This window comes from Hyla sarda, chromosome 3 (assembly GCF_029499605.1).
Source record: "Hyla sarda isolate aHylSar1 chromosome 3, aHylSar1.hap1, whole genome shotgun sequence".
Taxonomy (NCBI): Eukaryota; Metazoa; Chordata; class Amphibia; order Anura; family Hylidae; genus Hyla; species Hyla sarda.
In genome coordinates, this window is record NC_079191.1 from 156,349,434 (window position 1) to 156,364,205 (window position 14,772).

At 42.6% G+C, this 14,772-nt stretch overlaps 1 protein-coding gene across 4 annotated transcripts in view; it reads right to left on the bottom strand.

The window, feature by feature from the left end:
* The window catches only part of MCF2L2 (MCF.2 cell line derived transforming sequence-like 2), a 503,791-nt gene that overhangs the window by 128,648 nt on the left and 360,371 nt on the right, over positions 1-14,772 (bottom strand). The window lies entirely within an intron of this gene.

The following is a 14,772-nucleotide window of genomic DNA, read 5'->3' on the forward strand; positions in this document are numbered from 1 at the left end:
AGTGGTGCATCTGCTGGTTGCATAACTACAACTCCCAGCATGCCCGTTGGCTGTCGGTGACTGCTGAGAGTTGTAGTTTTGCAACAGCTGAAGGCACACTGAGTTAAGTAGCAAACCAGTGTGTCTCCAGCTGTTGCATAACTACAATCCCCAACATCCCCAGCCAAAGTAGTATGCCTCCAGCTGTTGCATAACTACAAGACCCAGCATGCCCTTCCGCTGTCCGTACATGCTGGGGGTTGTAGCTTTTGCAACAGCTGAATGCACACTGGTTGCAAAACACTGAGTTTGTTACCAAACTCGGTGTTTCACAACCGGTGTGCCTCCAGCTGTTGCAAAACTACAACTCCCAGCATGCACTGATAGACCGTACATGCTGGGAGTTGTAGTTTTGCAACAGCTGGATGTCCCCCCCCCCCCCCCCCCCCAATGTGAATGTACAGGGTACACTCACATGGGCGGAGGATTACAGTAAGTATCCGGCTGCAAGTTTGAGCTGCGGCAAATTTTCTGCCGCAGCTCAAACTGCCAGCGAGAAACTACTGTGAACACTACACTACCACAAAATAAAAATAAAAAGTAAAAAACACTACATATACACATACCCCTATACAACCCCCCTCCCCTTCCCAATAAAAATGAAAAACGTCTGGTACGCCACTGTTTCCAAAACGGAGTCTCCAGCTGTTGCAAAACAACTACTCCCAGTATTGCCAGATAGCCACTGACTGTCTAGGCATGCTGGGAGTTTTACAACAGCTGGAGGCACCCTGTTTGGGAATCACTGGCGTAGAATACCCCTATGTCCACCCCTATGCAAGTCCCTAATTTAGGCCTCAAATGCGCATGGCGCTCACACTTTGGAGCCCTGGCGTATTTCAAGGCAACAGTTTAGGGTCACATATGGGGTATCGCCGTACTCGTGAGAAATTGTGTTACAAATTTTGGGGGGTATTTTCTGCTATTACCCTTTTTAAAAATGTAAAATTTTTGGGAAAACAAGCATTTTAGGTAAAAAAAATATATATTTTTTTACATATGCAAAAGTCGTGAAACACCTGTAGGGTATTAAGGTTCAATTTACCCCTTGTTACGTTCCCCGAGAGGTCCAGTTTCCAAAATGGTATGCCATGTGTTTTTTGTTTTTTTTTGCTATCCTAGCACCATAGGGGCTTCCTAAATGCGGCATGCCCCCAGAGCAAAATTTTGCTTTTAAAAAGCCAAATGTGACTCCTTCTCTTCTGAGACCTGTAGTGCGCCAGCAGAGCACTTTTCACCCCCATATGGGGTGTTTTCTGAATCGAGAGAAATTGGGCTTCAAATTTTGGGGGGTATTTTCTGCTATTACCCTTTTTAAAATTGTAAAAATTTTGGGAAACCAAGCATTTTAGGTAAAAAAAATATATATTTTTTTACATATGCAAAAGTCGTGAAACACCTGTAGGGTATTAAGGTTCACATTACCCCTTGTTACGTTCCCCGAGGGGTCTAGTTTATAAAATGGTATGCCATGTGGTTTTTTTTTGCTGTTCTGGCACCATAGGGGCTTCCTAAATGCAGCATGCCCCCAGAGCAAAATTTGCTTTCAAAAAGCCAAATGTGACTCCTTCTCTTCTGAGACCTGTAGTGCGCCAGCAGAGCAATTTTCACCCCCATATGGGGTGTTTTCTGTATCAGGAGAAATTGGGCTTCAAATTTTGGGGGGTATTTTCTGCTATTACCCTTTTTAAAAATGTACATTTTTTGGGAAACCAAGCATTTTAGGTAAAAAATATATATATTTTTTTACATATGCAAAAGTCGTGAATCACCTGTGGGGTATTAAGGTTCACTTTACCCCTTGTTACGTTCCCTAAGGGGTCTAGTTTCCAAAATGGTATGCCATGTGTTTTTTTTTTTTGCTGTCCTGGCACCATAGGGGCTCCCTAAAGGTGACATGCCCCCCAAAAACCATTTGTCGCTCCTTCCCTTCTGAGCCCTCTACTGCTCCCGCTGAACAATAAACATAGACATATGAGGTATGTGCTTACTCGAGAGAAATTGGGTTTAAAATACAAGTAAAAAGTTACTCCTTTTTACCCCTTGCAAAAATTCTAAAATTGGGTCTACAAGAACATGCGAGTGTAAAAAATGAAGATTTTGAATTTTCTCCTTCACTTTGCTGCTATTCCTGTGAAACACCTAAAGGGTACACTTACTGAATGTCATTTTGAATACTTTGGGGAGTGTAGTTTTTATAATGGGGTCTTTTATGGGGTATTTCTAATATGAAGACCCTTCAAATCCACTTCAAAACTGAACTGGTCCCTGGAAAATAGTGAGTTTGAAAATTTTTAGAAAAATTTCAAAATTGCTGCTGAACTTTGAAGCCCTCTGGTGTCTTCCAAAAGTAAAAACTCATACATTTTATGATGCAAACATAAAGTAGACATATTGTATATGTGAACCCCCAAAAAATATATTTTGAATATCCATTTTCCTTACAAGCAGAAAGCTTCAAAGTTAGAAAAATGCTAAATTTTTTTTTGCTGTCCTGGCACCATAGGGGCTCCCTAAAGGTGACATGCCCCCCAAAAACCATTTGTCGCTCCTTCCCTTCTGAGCCCTCTACTGCTCCCGCTGAACAATAAACATAGACATATGAGGTATGTGCTTACTCGAGAGAAATTGGGTTTAAAATACAAGTAAAAATTTACTCCTTTTTACCCCTTGCAAAAATTCTAAAATTGGGTCTACAAGAACATGCGAGTGTAAAAAATGAAGATTTTGAATTTTCTCCTTCACTTTGCTGCTATTCCTGTGAAACACCTAAAGGGTACACTTACTGAATGTCATTTTGAATACTTTGGGGAGTGTAGTTTTTATAATGGGGTCTTTTATGGGGTATTTCTAATATGAAGACCCTTCAAATCCACTTCAAAACTGAACTGGTCCCTGAAAAATAGTGAGTTTGAAAATTTTTAGAAAAATTTCAAAATTGCTGCTGAACTTTGAAGCCCTCTGGTGTCTTCCAAAAGTAAAAACTCATACATTTTATGATGCAAACATAAAGTAGACATATTGTATATGTGAACCCCCAAAAAATATATTTTGAATATCCATTTTCCTTACAAGCAGAAAGCTTCAAAGTTAGAAAAATGCTAATTTTTTTTTTTTCATCAAATTTGGGGATTTTTCACCAAGAAAGGATGCAAGTTACCATAAAATTTTACCACTAAGTTAAAGTAGAATATGTCACGAAAAAACAATCTCAGAATCAGAATGATAACTAAAAGCATTCCAGAGTTATTAATGTTTAAAGTGATGGTGGTCAGATTTGCAAAAAACGCTCTGGTCCTTAAGGTGTAAAATAGCCTGGTCCTTAAGGGGTTAAACATCTGTTTCCCCCCTTTTGAGCCTTTGCAGGAAGTGGACTTCTTTCCATGAAAGTGTCTTTTCTTCTGGTGGTAACTACAGCAAAAAGAGTTGGAGAGCTCCAGGCTTTTTCTTCTTGAGAACCTTATACTGTTTTTCTGCTGGAAAAAGTATTACTAAGATACTAAGATTACTAAGATACCTACCAAATTTTTCTTCAAAGGTTCCTTCATTTTCTAACTGAAATCAATTAATCTGTCTACTGAAATATATACCGGATTCTTCGGCTGAGGAAGGCATCTAAATAATTTAGATTTAGTTAGAGCTTTTCAGATCTACATTGATAGAACCAGTTCGGTACCATGGCTCAAAAAGGGATACGAAATCCTGCAAGCCTACTATAGCACATTGGATATGTGACTGCATCCAGGATGCTTACTTTGTGGCCAATATGGTGCCTCCTGAATTTACGGCACACTCCACCAGAGCCTTATCTACCTCTAAAGCTGATCGAGGCTCAGTACCTTTAGCCACATATGCCAGAGTGCCTCTTGGAGCACTCCCTTAACTTTCTTTAAATATTATAAAATGGATAATGCATCTTCTGCTAATTTTTCTTTTGTCAGATCTATTATTGATTCTGCTAACTTGTAATCCCACCCTTTATTATGCGATGTAAATCCCCATCATTGTGCTGCTGATCAGACGACAGGGAAGTTAAAATTTAAGTAGTTAATTTGTTTTCCCTTAGTTTGTCAGCAGCACAAGGTTCCCTCCCTTTTTATGTAATTATTTTTTTCTTGCTATATATAACTCAGAGTACCTCTCTGTTAGGGGTTTTTTATGCCCTGGGGGCCATGTGTTTTGAGTTTACTATTAAAAATTCCTAGGTCCTGCAGCTCACAAGGGGGGAGACTCAAACCCTCATTGTGCTGCTGACAGACTAAGGGAAAACAAATTAACTACTTACATTTTAACTTATAAAATTGGCAAACAAGATTTACTATTGCAAATGTGTTAGAATTCTTGAGTCAAAAAAACAAAAAAAAATCTTATATGATTTGTGCCACCATTATTATGACTTTTAGACACTTTTAAGCCAGGTCTGAAAAAAGGGTGTGGTCTTGGTAACTAAGCTTGACTTCCAAATAAAGGGCGTGGTCTCAATGCACACACACACACACACACAAAAGCCAAACGTGCCGTATTTTGCTCCATATTTTCTGCAGCTGATTTTACTACCCATTGACTTCAACTGGCACAGGCGGGGTTACTGCCACTCTGACGCCAGTGCCACTCGTCCGCAGCACTGGCCAGCTCATCAATATTCCTCTTCTCCATCCGCCTCTCCGTCTTCATTACAGAGCGGGGAGAAGAGGGAAATGCGGAGGGATGGGAGGAATATTGATGAGCTGGGCGGCGCTGCAGCCAGTGGCGCTGACGTCGGACTGCCAGTAACCCCAGCCTGTGCTAGTTAGCACCTATTTAGCATATACAGAAAAACGAAGATTTCGGCGGGACGGATCCGGGCACGGTAGGCATCAAACTGATCAGCCTCCCCTGCACTACCAGCCAGTACCGCTGGTTAGTGCGGGGGGAGCAAGCTGACAGTTTTCCTTTAATGTATCTGTTGTTAGGTAGCTCATTGGAATGTAATAAAGGCTGATTGTCAGCTTCCTCTAAGATTGCTTCATTCAGTCTGCACATGGATCTCAGTGAGGCATCCGGTATGTTTGTTGATCACATTAAAGAATAACGTAGAATGGCAAAACATATAATCTGATGTCTGAAGATTCTACAAAGATAAGTTATGCTACTCATCTGCTCACCTCAACCTGTAAAATAGGTCGGTGACACATTGCTTTTAAAGGGAGTTTCATGTTTTACTGATTGACTGGTGAGTAGTTCTGCATACAGAATAGAGATTCTATAGCACCTACGGTAGGTATTACAAACTTTTGTGTTCCAGATTGTCATGGGTTTTATCCAGGTCAAAATGAAGCAGACACGCGTCTCCATTTTGACTCTGGTGACTATCTTTAAGCAGGTTCATGCAAAGATCAACTTTAACCCCTTAAAGTGTACCCGTCAGATCACTCAAAAAAAACAAAACTGTTATATGTTGCTCAGTATCTCATCCTGATCATGTACATGTACTTTGTATGTATCTGTGACCTACATTTCTCTCAGAATAAGCTTTATTTCGGAAATACCTTAATTGTATCTACCAGAAGCAGGGGGCGGGTACTCACTCTCCTCAGTCCAGTGCTTCCCAACCAGGGTGCCTCCAGCTGTTGCAAAACTACAGCTCCCAGCATGCCCACACATCATTTGGCTGTGCAGGCATGCTGGGAGTTTTAGTTTTGAAACAGCATGAGGATATGATTGTAGTCCCCCTTTATTACACACACACACACACACACACACACACACACACACACACACTGGCTTCATATATTCTTACACATATACATTAGACAGAAACACTGATATACACACATACACACACACACACACACATACATGCTTGGACACTTACTTTTTGGTCTGCAATGCATGTTTCTGCCTCTCTCATTGATGTCTGCTGTGTGAGAGTCGGCAGCAGTCTTCCTGCCCCTCCCCCCCCTTCTCTTCACAGGAGTCTCTGCAGTGTGTACAGCCCCTCCCCCCTCCAAAACGTCCCGGAATCCAGGACGCAGCAGTGTTCACAGAAGCACTGAATGCATTCCAGGAGGCAGAGGGGGCAGTTCTTTGACTGGCTTTTTCAGTATGAAATACAGAAAATTTTCTAATGAAAGCAATTGCAAAACCTATTGTTTTTGCATGCTTTACAACATATCGAAATTTTTTATATCTGACAGTGCCTATTTAAGGACAAGGCCCATTTTGGCCTTAAAGGGGTTCTCCGGTGCTTAGACATCTTATCCCCTTTCCAAAGGATAGGGGATAAGATGCCTGATCGCGGGAGTCCCGCAGCTGGGGCCCCCGTGATCATGCACGCGGCAACCCCGTTTGTAATCAGTCCCCGGAGCGTGTTCGCTCCGGGTCTGATTACGGGCGACTACAGGGCCGGCGGCGTGTGATGTCACGCCTCTGCCCCCGTGTGACGTCACGCTCCGCCCCTCAATGCAAGCCTACGGGAGGGAGCCACGCTCCGGGAACTGATTACAAACGGGGTGCCGCGTGCATGATCACGGGCGTCCCCAGCTGCGGGACTCCCGTGATCAGGCATCTTATCCCTTATCCTTTTGGATAGGGGATAAGATGTGTAAGCACCGGAGAACCCCTTTAAGGACCAGACCAATTTTATTTTTACATTTTCGTTTTTTCCTCCTCGCCTTCTAAAAATCATAACTCTTATATTTCCATCCACAGACCCATATGAGGGCTTGTTTTTTGCGTCACCATTTGTACTTTGAAATGACATCACTTATTTTACCATAAAATGTACGGCGCAACCAAACAAATAATATTTATGTGGGAAAATTGAAAAGAAGACCGCAATTTAGCAAATTTTTAAAGGTTTTGTTTTTACGCTGTACACTTTCCGGTAAAAATTACGTGTTTTCTTTATTCTGTGGGTCAATATGATTAAAATGATACCCATGTTATATGCTTTTCTATAGTTGTACCGCTTAAAAAAATCTCAAACCATTTTAACAAAATTAGTATGTTTGAAATTGCCCTATTTTGACCACCTATAACTTTCTAATTTTTCTGTATATGGGGCAGTATGAGGGCTCAGTTTTTGCGTCATGATCTGTAGTTTTTATCAGTACCACTTTTGCTTAGGTTTTACTTTTTATAAATTTTTTACTAATTTTTTTGGGAATAAAATGTGACAAAAAAGCTGCAATTTTGGACTTTTAAAAAATATTAAAACGTTTACGCCGTTCACCTTATGGGATAATTAACGATATATTTTAATAGTTCAGACGTTTACGCATGCGGCGATACCAAATATGTGTATTCATTTATTTATTTCAATTTTTTTTACGCTTTTTTGGGGGGGAAATGGGAAAAATGGACGTTTTACTTTTTTATTGGGGGAAGGGATTTTTCACATTTTTTTTACTTTTTATTTTATATTATTTTACTATTTTTTTAACACATTAATAGTCCCCATAGGGGACTATTTATAGCAATCAGGACATAGCACTGATCAGTGTTATCGGTGATCTTCTGCTCTGCTTGATCTCAGACCAGAGCAGATGCCGTGATCTGCATTGATCACGCATCTGAGGGGTTAATGGCGGCCATTACCGGCAGATCCCTGGCGCGTAAATGTACGTCATGGTGCGTTAAGTACCACGGCACCATGACGTACATTTACGTCCATTGTCGTTAAGGGGTTAAATTCTGAAATAATAAATGTTATTATTATTATTAATAAAATGTCTTACTCCCGGAAAAAGCGGGGCGAAATGCATTGGAGAGTGAGGTGGGGGAACACCTGGGTAGGTCACACTACTATTCGGGGTACACTGCTCAAAACAATAAAGAGAACACTAAGATAACACCTTGTAGATTTGAATGAATGAACTAATGAAATACTTTAGTCTTTACATAGTTGAATGTGCTGACAACAAAATCACACAAAAATGGAAATTAAATGTATCAACCCATGGAGGTCTGGATATGGAGTCACACTTAAAATCAAAGTGGAAAACAACACTACAGGCTGATCCAACTTTGATGTAATGTCCTTAAAACAAGTCAAAATGAGACTCAGTAGTGTGTGAGGTCTCCACGTGCCTGTATGACCTCCCTACAACACCTGGGCATGCTCCTGATGAGGTGGCGGATGGTCTCCTGAGGGATGTCCTCCCAGACCTGGACTAAAGCATCCAACAACTCCTGGACAGTCTGTGGTGCAACGTGGCGTTGGTGGATGGAGCGAGACATGATGTCCCAGATGTGCTCAATCGGATTCAGGTCTGGGGAATGGGCGGGCCAGTCCATAGCATCAATGACTTCCTCTTGCAGGAACTGCTGACACACTCCAGCCACATGAGGTCTAGCATTGTCTTGCATTAGGAAGAACTCAGGGCCAACCGCACCAGCATATGGTCTCACAAGGGGTCTGAGGATCTCATCTTGGTACCTAATGGCAGTCAGGCTACCTCTGGCAAGTACATGGAGGGCTGTGCAGCCCCCAAAGAAATGCCACCCCACACCATTACTGACCCACCGCCAAACCGGTCATGCTGGAGGATGTTGTAGGCAGCAGAACATTCTCCACGGTGTCTCCAGACTCTGTCATGTCTGTCACATGTGCTCAGTGTTAACCTGCTTTCATCTGTGAAGAGCACAGGGCACCAGTGGCGAATTTGCTAATCTTGTTCTCTGGCAAATGCCAAACATCCTGCACGGTGTTGGGCGGTAAGCACAACCCCCACCTGTGGACATTGGACCCTCATACCACCCTCATGGAGTCTGTTTTTGACTGTTTGTGGCCTGCTGGAGTTCATTTTGCAGGGCTCTGGCAGTGCTCCTCCTGCTCCTCTTTGCACATAGGCGGAGGTAGCGGTCCTACTGCTAGGTTGTTGCCCTCCTACGGCCTCCTCTACATCTCCTGATCTCCTAATATACTGGCCTGTCTCCTGGTAGCGCCTCCATGCTTTGGACACTACGCTGACAGACACAGCAAACCTCCTTGCCACAGCTCGCATTGATGTGCCATCCTGGATGAGATAGATGTATCTGAGCCACTTGTGTGGGTTGTAGACTCTATCATTCTACCACACAGTGTGATTTCACAGAAGTGTGATTGACTTAGAGTTATATTGTGTTGTTTAAGTGTTCCCTTTATTTTTTTGAGCTGTGTATATTTCCGCATTGGATGTTTTCTATTTATTATCGCCTTATTGTGCAATTGGCGTTCTCAGACTCATGACTGTGCAGTAACTATACAATGGTTCCTTATTATGACACCTACTTTGCCTCTTTTCAGTGTGTAAAAACGTATATCTTATATATATCAGGTAATGTGCGAATTGTTCTTATTTGATTAACCACTTAAGGACCCAGGGCGTATCCATACGCCCGTGGGAATTTCGGCCCCTGCCGCGCGCCGGGCGGGGACCGGGCTGGGGTGACTGCTGATATCAATCAGCAGGCACCCTGTGCAAATGTCCAGGGGGGTCATCAGACCCGCCCCCGTCGGCGATCGGCGCAAATCGCAAGTGAATTCACACTTGCGATTTGCGCCGATTCCGGGTCATACGGGTCTATTGTGACCCGGTGACCCGGAATAGAAGGGGGATCGCGGTTGTCTAAGACACCCATGATCCCCCTGTAGGCATAGGAGTGAGGTGGCAGGGTTGCCACCCCTCCTATCCCTGCTATTGGTCTGCTATTGATCGTCAGAGGCGACGACCAATAGCAGACCGGGGGCGGGGGGGGTTAACTTTCGTTTTCCCCATCCTGCCCACCCACAATAGGCGGGGCAGAACGGGGAACCGAAGGGGACCGGGCGCCAACGTCCACTTACCCATCCGGAGGCTGCGGCGACGTTGATCGGCGGGCGGCGTCACGTGCGTCTGAAGAGGACGGCTGCCGGGATCCTACGGAAGCCGGTAAGTAGATCTGGAGGGCTACAGTCTGAGACCGTGGTCTCTAACTGTAGCCCTCCAGATGTTGCAAAACTACAACTCCCAGCATGCCCAGACAGCTGTTTGGGCATGCTGGAATATGTAGTTTTGCAACAGCTGGAGGGCTGCAGTTTGAGACCACTATACAGTGGTCTCTAAACTATATCCCTCCAGATGTTGCAAAACTACAACTCCTAGCATGCCCACATAGCTGTTTGTTGTCTGGGCATGCTGGGAGTTGTAGTTTTGCAACATCTGGAGGTCCACAGTTTGGAGATCACTGTGCAGTGGTCTAAAAACTGTAGCTCTCCAGATGTTGCAAAACTGCAATTCCCAGCATGCCCAGAAAGCAAACAGCTGTCTCGGCATGGTGGGAGTTGTAGTTGGGTACCTCCAGCTGTTGCATAACTACATCTCCCAGCATGCCCTTCGGTGATTAGTACAGGCTGGGAGTTGTAGTCTTGCAACAGCTGGAGGCACACTGGTTGGAAAATATTGAGTTAGGTAACAGAACCTAACTGAAGGTTTTCCAACCAGTGTGCCTCCAGCTGTTGCAAAACTACAACTCCCAGCATGCACGGTCTGTCAGTACATGCTGGGAGTTGTAGTTTTGAAACAGCTGGAGGTTTGCCCCCCCCCCCCCATGTGAACGTACAGGGTACATTCACATAGGCAGGTTTACAGTAAATTTCCTGTTTCAAGTTTGGGCTGCGGCAAATTTTTCGCCGCAGTGCAAACTCCTAGCGGGAAATTCACCGTAACCCGCCAGTGTGAATGTACCCTAAAAACACTACACTACACTAACACCTAATAAAGGGTAAAACACTACATATACACCCCTTACACTGTCCCCCCCCCCCCCCCCAATAAACAATTTAAAACGTCTTGTACGGCAGGGATTAAAAAAACGGAGCCTCCAGCTGTTGCAAAACAACAACTCCCAGCATTTCTGGACAGCCACTGACTGTCCAGGCATGCTGGGAGTTTAGCAACAGCTGGAGGCACCCTGTTTGGGAATCACTGGCGTAGAATACCCCTATGTCCACCCCTATGCAATCCCTAATTTAGTCCTCAAATGCGCATGGTGCTCTCTTACTTCGGAGCCCTGTCGTATTTCAAGGAAACAGTTTAGGGCCACATATGGGGTATCTCCGTACTCGGGAGAAATTACACTACAAATTTTGGGGGGCTTTTTTTCCTTTTACCGCTTGTGAAAAGGAAAAATTGGGGTCTACACCAGCCTGTTAGTGTAAAAAAAAAAAACATTTTACACTAACATGCTGGTGTTGCCCCATACTTTTTATTTCCACAAGCGGTAAAAGGAAAAAAAGACCCCTAAAATTTGTAACGCAATTTCTCCTGAGTACAGAAATACCCCAGATGTGGGCGTAAAATGCTCTGCGGGCACACAACAAGGCTAAGGAGTTAGAGCGCACCATGTACATTTGAGGCCTAAATTGGTGATTTGCACAGGGGTAGCTGATTTTACAGCGGTTCTGACAAACGCAAAAAAAAAAAAATACCCACATGTGACCCCATTTTGGAAACTACACCCCTCACCGAACGTGACAAGGGGTATAGTGAGCCTGAACACCCCACAGGTGTTTGACGAATTTTCATTAAAGTTGGATGGGAAAATGAAAAAAAATTATATTTTTTCACTAAAATGCTGGTGTTACCCTAAATTTTTCATTTTCACATCGGGAAATAGGAAAAAAGCCCCCAAATTTGTAACCCCATCTCTTCTGAGTAAGAACATACCCCATATGTGAATTTAAAGTGGTCTGCGGGCGAACTACAATGCTCAGAAGAGAAGGAGCGCCATTGGGATTTTGTAGAGAAAATTTGTCCGGAATTGAAGGCCACATGTGTTTACAAAGCCCCCATAGTGCCAGAACAATGGACCCCCGACACATGTGACCCCATTTTGGAAACTACACCCCTCACGTAATGTAATAAGGGGTACATTGAGAATTTACACCACACAGGTGTCTGACAGATTTTTGGAACAGTGGTCCGTAAAAATGAAAAATTTAATTTTTCATTTGCACAGCCCACTGTTCCAAAGATCTGTGGGGTGTAAATACTCACTGCATCCCTTATTAAATTCTGTGAGGGGTGTAGTTTCCAAAATGGGGTCACATGTGGAGGGTTCCACTGTTCTGGCACCACGGGGGGCTTTGTAAACGCACATGGCCCCTGACTACCATTCCAAACTAATTCTCTTTCCAAAAGCTCAATGGCGCTCCTCCTCTTCTGAGCATTGTAGTTCGCCAGCAGAGCATTTTATGTCCTAACATGGGGTATTTCCATACTTAGAAGAAATGGGGTTACACATTTTGGGGGTCATTTTCTCCTATTACCCCTTGTAAAAATGTAAAATTTAGGGGAAAAACTGCATTTTAGTAAAAACAATTTTTTTTTTTCATTTACACATCCAACTTTAACGAAAAGTCGTCAAACACCTGTGGGGTGTTAAGGCTCAGTGGACCCCTTATTACGTTCCTTGAGGGGTGTAGTTTCCAAAATAGTATGCCATGTGGGTATTTTTTGCTGTTCTGGCACCACAGGGGCTTCCTAAATGCGACATGCCCCCAAAAAACCATTTCAGCAAAAGTTGCTTTCAAAAAGCCAAATGTGACTCCTTCTCTTCTGAGCATTGTAGTTCGCCCGCAAAGCATTTTATGTCCTAACATGTGGTATTTCCTTACTCAGAAGAGATGGGGTTACAAATTTGGGGGGGCATTTTCTCCCATTACCCTTTGTAAAAATGGTAAATTTGGGGGGAAAACTGCACTTTAGTGAAAAAATTTTTTTTTTCATTTACACATCCGACTTTAACGAAAAGTCGTCAAACACCTGTGGGGTGTTAAGGCTCACTGGACCCCTTGTTACGTGCCTTGAGGGGTCTAGTTTCCAAAATGGTATGCCATGTTGGGGTTTTCTGCTGTTCTGGCACCATAGGGGCTTCCTAAATGTGACATGCCCCCCAAAAACCATTTCAGCAAAATTCCCTCTCCAAAATCCTATTGTCGCTCCTTCCCTTCTGAGCTCCTTCCCTTAGTGCACCCGCCGAACACTTGACATACACATATGAGGTATTTCCTTACTCGAGAGAAATTGGGTTACAAATTTTGGGGGGATTTTTCATCTTTTACCCCTTGTAAAAATTCAAAAACTGGGTCTACAAGAACATGCGAGTGTAAAAAATGAAGATTTTGAATTTTCTCCTTCACTTTGCTGCTATTCCTGTGAAACACCTAAAGGGTTAACACACTTACTGAATGTCATTTTGAATACTTTGAGGGGTGCAGTTTTTATAATGGGGTCATTTGTGGGGTATTTCTAATATGAAGGCCCTTCAAATCCACTTCAAAACTGAACTGGTCCCTGAAAAATTCTGATTTTGAAAATTTTGTGAAAAATTGGAAAATTGCTGCTGAACTTTGAAGCCCTCTGATGTCTTCCAAAAGTAAAAACATGCAAATTTTATGATGCAAACATAAAGTAGACATATTGTATATGTGAATCAATGTATAATTTATTTGGAATATCCATTTTCCTTACAAGCAGTGAGCTTCAAATTTAAAAAAATGCAAAATTTCCAATTTTTTCATCAAATTTTGGAATTTTTCACCAAGAAATGATGCAAATATCAACAAAATTTTACCACTAACATAAAGTAGAATATGTCACGAAAAAACAATCTCGGAATCAGAATGAAAGGTAAAAGCATCCCAGAGTTATTAATGCTTGAAGTGACAGTGGTCAGATGTTGAAAAAATGGCCGGGTCCTTAAGGTATATTTGGGCTGGGTCCTTAAGGGGTTAAGATCATTTTTAAATGTGGATGAAATTGTATAAATATTAGTATGTATGGTGAACAGATCTTTCCCTCATCTCCAGGTTAAAGGGGTACTTCGGTGGAAAACAATTTTTTTAAAACCGGTGCATCAACTGGTGCCAGAAACAAACAGATTTGTAAATTACTTCTATTTAAAAATCTAAAATCTTCCAGTACTTATCAGCTACTGTATGCTCCAGAGGAAGTTCTTTTCTTTTTAAATTTCTTTTCTGGCTGACCCCAGTGCTCTCTGCTGACACCTCAGGAACTGTCCAGAGCAGGAGCAAATCCCCATAGCAAACCTATACTGCTCTGGACAGACATCTTATCCCCTATCCTTGGATAAGGGATAAGATGTCTAGGGGAGGAGTACCCCTTTAATGCTGCACTAATATTCTATATATGTTTATATTTGATTGATGATTCAAATAATTATTGTGTTTATCTACTCATTTATGTTTATTAATTATAACCAATAAATCAGCATATTTTAAAATACCTGAATATTATTTTATGATATTGCAAAAAGTATGACAGAGTGTTAATTAATGAGCTAAATAATACTAGGTAAATGGTGGGGTTCAGCGACATTAATTGCGTTGTTTATATTTTTCTGACAGTTCATAAAGTCACATATTTTACATTTTTGGTGACCATAGGTCATAATGACATAATGATCTTCCGCCATAGCATGGAATAAAGCAACCAGCTACTGTAAAACACCACTCACACCTCTGATGGTACTAATTATACCCGCTACTCCCTGCAGCCTTGTGCTTTTACATAATTATGTAGCTCCCCAAGGACAAATAACATTATTAAAATTTTCAGAAGAGCCGGCTCTGCCTATAGTCAAAATAGGCAGCCACCTACAGCGCCCTCTTGATGGGGGGCGCCGCTTTGCCTGCCGCAAGAAAGTTAGACATCCAGCGTCCAAACCACTCACCCAGTCAGCAGCATGAGGAGGTTTGTTACAGTGTGT